Below are 5700 nucleotides of genomic sequence, written 5' to 3'. Positions count from 1 at the left end.
AGTGGTAGAGCACTAGCTTAGCAAGTGCAAGGCCCTGGGTTCAATCTTAGATCTCTAGCCCCAGTGTATTAAATTTTAAAAAGAGAGAAAACACATGAAGTGAAAAAGGGGGTGGGGCAAGGGAAGAATTGGAGGGCAGGAAGTGGGGAAAAGGATTGGTTTCAAATACACTGTATGTCTAGATGAATATTAAATATATTAAGCATTTAATAAAAAAGACACACAAACCAAAAGAAATGAAAATACAGCTTGTCCTCAACTGCCAAAACAAGGAGAAGTTTTATTTTCCACTCTTTTGGAAGCGTTTTGAATGATTTGGGGTGGGCATAAGCATGTAAGTAATGTGGTGGTTTGGCAAAGGCCACCTCCACCCTGGAGTCGATCGTGTCAGCGTCCACAGCCACTTGGCCATATCTGCATCATTCTTCTGCTTTCCCAGCTGTCTGCCTAGTATGAAGTTCAGCAGGTTTTTCTTGCCTTGATTAGGCTTTAAGTATTCATCTGTCTTCCTGCCGGTGTTCACTTCAGCTAGTCTGGAAACGGCCTCCTGTTGTCTCTTATCCATGACTGATAGATCTCACACAGCACAGAGCACAACTGAGAGCACCTATAAAAGATAATGAGGATCCACATAACCAAACGGGCCCAGAGATCCTGGTTTTCATTATCACCTTTGAACCCCATCTCCTTACTCCGTCATGTTGCTGTCAATTCAGGACTCCTGGCCATTCTCCTCTGTAGTACTTGTGGGTTAATATCCAAAAAGAAATGAAATCAGAATGTCAAAGAGACACCCATGTCCCAACTTTATGGTGGCACTACTTATAATGGCAAAGATCTAGAATCGCCCTAGGTGTCCATAACAGATGAATGGATAATAAGTGTGGAATAGTTATGTGACAAAATATTATTCAAAAATAAAGAGTAAAATCCTATCATTTTTAGCAAATTAGTTAGAACTGGAGGATGTATTTAGCTGAAATAATCAAGACACAGAAAGATAAATCACGCACATTGTCTCTCATATGTGGAAGCTTTTTATAAAAGGTTAAAATATGATTCTTCCACCATCTCCCCACCCACTTTCATCAGACCTGCATATCCTGAACCATACAGACAGGAGTCTAGCTTGGCTGTCCTCTGAGAGGCTTCACCCAGCAGCTGACTCAGACGCAGACACCCACAGCCAAACTGTAGATGGAGCTTGGGGAGTCTTACGGAAGAACAGGAAGAAGGATTGAAGCCCCTAAGGAGATAGGAGCTGCACAGGAAGACCATAAGAATCAAGTAACTTGGATCCTTGAGGCTCTTAGAGTCTGAGCCACCAATCAAAAAATGCACACAGGCCGGACCTAGGTCTCCCTGCACATATGTAACTTGGTCTTCATGTGGGAGTCAGACAACTGGAGCAGGGGCTGTCCCTAAAGCTGTTGCCTGTCCGTGGAATGTGTCCCCTAAGTTGGCTACCTTGTCTGGCCTCACTGGGTGAAGAAGCTCCTGTCTGGCAGAGATTTGATATATCAGTGTGGGGGATATCCGGGGGAGGGAAAAAAAGGGAGGGAGAAAAGGGAGGATTGTGGGAGGAGGTGACCAGGAGTGGGGCAGTGAGCAGATTAAATGGATAAGTAAAAAAAATAAAATAAATATATTTTAAAAAGAAAGATCTTCAAGAAGTTAGAGATACTAAATTCAGACCATGGGATTTCAGAATAATATTTTCTAACCTCTTTTTATTGATATTAGAAGTTCTTCTTCACTAATTTTACTTCTGAATGTTAAACCACTTTAATAAAGCCCTGTTATGGGCTGTCATAGAGGGAAACACTGGGGAAATTCATTTTTCAGAAGTGAGATTAGAGTCCTATCTCTGCAATATGGTGCCGAGATGTGCTGTTCTCAGACCTTTACCAACACCGGCACTAAATTGATGCTCAATAGTCTCATATAATTGCTTGAGAATGTCAAATGGAGGGGAAGAATGTAGATAAGAGTCACTATCAGCTGTAGATCCCTATGCTATTCTCATGTGCGTTTCCGGTACAAGCATGAAGAACTGCACACAAACCAGTTCTACCAATGGTTTTGAGATGACGTCAAGGTTCTCTGAGACACAGAAAGACAGGACTGAGGCAAGTTGGTCTCCAGCTATTTCCTCAGCTCTTTCTTCTGAAACAGTGGTTCTCAACCTCCCTATTGTTGTGACCCTTAAGTTCCTCATGTTGTGGTCACCCTAAACCATAAAATTATTTCCATTGCTACATCATAACTCTTAATTTTGCTATGGTTATGGATCTTAATATAAATATCTGGTGTGCAGGATAGCCCCACTCAAGGGATCATTATGCACAGGTTGAGAACCACTGTTCTTTTTTGGGGGGTGAGATGGCATTTTGGTTTTTTATTTTAATTGGATTTTTTAAATTTACATTTCAAATGTTACCTCCTTTCAGTTTCCCATCCATAAACCCCCTATCCCACCCCCTCCCCCTGCTTCTATGAGGGTGTTCCCTCATCCACCCACCCACACCTTTCTGCCTCCCCGCCTTGATATTCCCCTACACTGGGGGATCCAGCCTTGGCAGGACCCAGGGCTTCTCCCATCGACATCCAACGACACCCAACAAGGTCACCCTCTGCTACATATACAGCTGGAGCCATGGGTCAGTCCACATGGACTCTTTGGATGGTGGTTTATTCCCTGGGAGCTCTGGTTGGTTGGTATTGTTGAGAACCACTGTTCTAAAATAATGAACGATCACTAGTCATGAGCACAAGAACTGGGAACCTGCCAGTGGTCCTCAAGGCAACAGTCAGAGTTACTGGAGAATAATCTCAATCCATCTTTATCTCTAAACTGCTCTTATTTAGGAGAAGAAAACAGAAGAGAATCTTACCTAAGACTGAAGTCTCTCTTGCAGCTCACTGGATGATTGAATTCTGAAGGCCAGTTAACCTATGTAAGTGCAGCGAACGCTGTTAGGACATTTTGGTAACTCCTACTACAGGAGAAATTAAAATCAAAAGAGCTTTCATGATCACACAGAATCTGAGTGCAAGAAAACTGAGTGTCCCAAGAACAAGCATGGGAATTATATGAAAACACAAAAATTATCCCACCATTCTCCCAGCACCCTCCACGTACTGTTTCTACTCCTAAATTACAAGTAACCTAGGTGGTGGTGGCCAGGGTGAAAATCTTCCCATTGTATTGGTCCCAAGGTTCTTAGTTCCACTGTGAGTCACAAACTTCTTAACCAATTGGGTCCCAGGACATCGATAAAAAGTATGGAAAGTGGAGGAGTGCGACTTTTCCTGTCCCTCCTTATTCTCTCCTTCCAGATAGCTACTGCTCCTTCAGGGACTGGCTACTCAGTTATCTGGGGAAAATCCACAGGAATGAAAATAATTACAGCAATTTTGCTCATTATAAACAAATTAACTGAACTGATAAACACCAACCTTCCTGCTTAATAGAAAGTGGGGGTTATCATTTGTCCACATTAGTCATTGCATCCAAGTGATTAGGAGAGCAGTTTTGTTTTTCCGGACAAGGTTTCTCTGTGTAGCCTTGGCAGTCCTGGACTTGCTCTGTAGACCAGGCTGGCCTCAAACTCACAGAGATCTGGCTCTGGAGTATTGAATTAGAGTTGTACACCAGCACCTCCCAGCTCAGAAATATGGTTTTAAGTAAAGAAGGTTCTGGTTTCTAACCCAGCCCTGTATGGCTTAGCATAAATTTCTAAACCCTATGGTCTTCAGGTCTGTCTTCTATAATGTAAAAATACCTGAAGCTTTAGGCATAAGCTGTCACTGAGGTGGTATCACAAATCCTCAGAAACAATGAGGACTCATGTCATGACTACTCCTCACTATAGTCATCTCCAGCCTCATAATTAGTTTCTATTGGGCTCATTTGTTTTCTTAAAAGTTCTCCTTATTGTGGGGTTGCTCCCCGCCTCCACTCTCAAACCACAGTCCACGGGATAAGGGAAGGCTCATGGTACTTACAGTATCAAGGTGGAAGGTCTCTTGAGTCTCAAGCTAGTCTCTATTCCGTGGTTGACAGGCAAGTTCTTGGCTATAGAATATTCATACGAAGAACATTACATTTGTGTCCCTGGTCTCTGTCAACATTTGCCTTGGAGAAGTTCAGCTTTCTGCCGAATTTTCTCTGCCTTTCAGAAAATCAGCATGTACGTAACTCCCAGAGTGCTAAGGTAGACCGCCCTTGTTTATGCATGAGCTTAAATTCCGGTTCTTACTGGAACAGGAGGTCCTGAGGTCTGGCTTTGGACACTGTGGGCCCCAGTCTATGAAGTCATAGCCTGCAGCACTCCTGCTGGTGCTCTGTGAGTCAGGTCCCAGATCACGAAATCCTATAGCCTACAGTTATACTGACTCCAGGGCTGCTGATGGCAGAGATGGATATCCATCCACAGGCAAGACACTGCATTTTTGTTAAAGCTGTAGGAGACTCTGACAAGAAGGTGAATTTCATGTCTAACTGCAACAAGAGGACACTAGCGAGAACATTCTGTATTTTAAAAGGTCTCCTGAGAGGCTCTGCCAGAGCCTGACAAATATAGAGATGGATGCTCGCATTGGACTGAGAACGGGGTCCCCAATGGAGAAGTTAGGGGAAGGACTGAAGGAGCTGAAGGGGTTTGCAACCCCATAGGAAGAACAACAATCAACCAATCAGACCCGCCAGAGCTCCCAGAGACTAAACAATCCATCCAAAGAGTACACATGGACAGACCCATCGCTCCAGCCGCATATGAAGCAGAGGATGGCCTTGTTGGAAATCAATGGGAGGAGAGGCCCTTGGTCCAGTGAAGGCTGCATCCCTCAATGTAGGGGAATGTCAGGGTGAGGAGGCAGGAAGTGGTGGGTGGTTGGGTAGAGGAACACCCTCATAGAAACACAGGAAGGAGGAATAGGATATGGGGTTTCCGGAAAAGGGATAACATTTGAAATGTAAATATAGAAAATATCCAATACAAAAATCTAAAAAAGTAGTTATATATGGCATGAAATGTGAGCAAGTTTATTACTAGTCTATAGAAGTTGACATGTAATAATTTATTCCCTTGCTTTGAACTAACTCTGTAGACCAGGCTGGCCTCAATCTCTGATATGTGCCTGCCTCTGCCTTAGCTTCCTGCGTGCTGGGGTTAAAGACATGTGCCACCATTGCCCAGCTTAAGTCTTATTTTCTTATTCATAAAAGATGAGAGTCACACCTATGTTAGAGTCTGCTAAGAAAATGCTTGTCACTAAGTGTCTTCTATTACTATTACTATTTAATTCCTGAAAGATTTCTGTTTTCACCTTAGGAATCCTGCCCTGTTCTCAGAAAGCTGCGGCATATGACTAACAACTGTTAGTGTACCCACTTGGTGCATGATGCCCTATCGTAAGTTTTGAGAGTACCCATTGCATCTCTGTGGGGTTGCAATAGGCACTAGGATCCTAGCAGATTGTCTGGGCAGTGCCCACTATCACCGGGGGTCATTCTTATCTTGGAGTTTGGTTTTGTCCCTGACTTAGGTACCTATGGAAAGAATATAGTGAAAAGCTCTCAGGGAGAACTTTCCCTCGGGATGGAGACCCTCCAACTCTAAAGACCAGACCGAGACACCACAGGATGCAATCAGCAAGAGGATTTGGTTTATTGTCGGGATACACAGGCACAGGCAC

At 43.6% G+C, this 5700-nt stretch overlaps 1 long non-coding RNA gene across 1 annotated transcript; it reads right to left on the bottom strand.

The window, feature by feature from the left end:
* Positions 1-255: 255 nt before the first annotated feature.
* On the bottom strand, positions 256-3205 carry LOC134484136 (uncharacterized). Its single transcript, XR_010061530.1, has 2 exons — positions 2895-3205; positions 256-607 (listed from the first exon to the last, which is right to left on the bottom strand). It is a non-coding gene; the product is annotated as an uncharacterized LOC134484136 (long non-coding RNA).
* Positions 3206-5700: the final 2495 nt, after the last annotated feature.

This window comes from Rattus norvegicus, chromosome X, assembly GCF_036323735.1.
Source record: "Rattus norvegicus strain BN/NHsdMcwi chromosome X, GRCr8, whole genome shotgun sequence".
NCBI lineage: Eukaryota > Metazoa > Chordata > Mammalia > Rodentia > Muridae > Rattus > Rattus norvegicus.
Note: the sequence above shows the minus strand (reverse complement) of the source record. Positions and strands in the feature narration are given on the sequence as shown.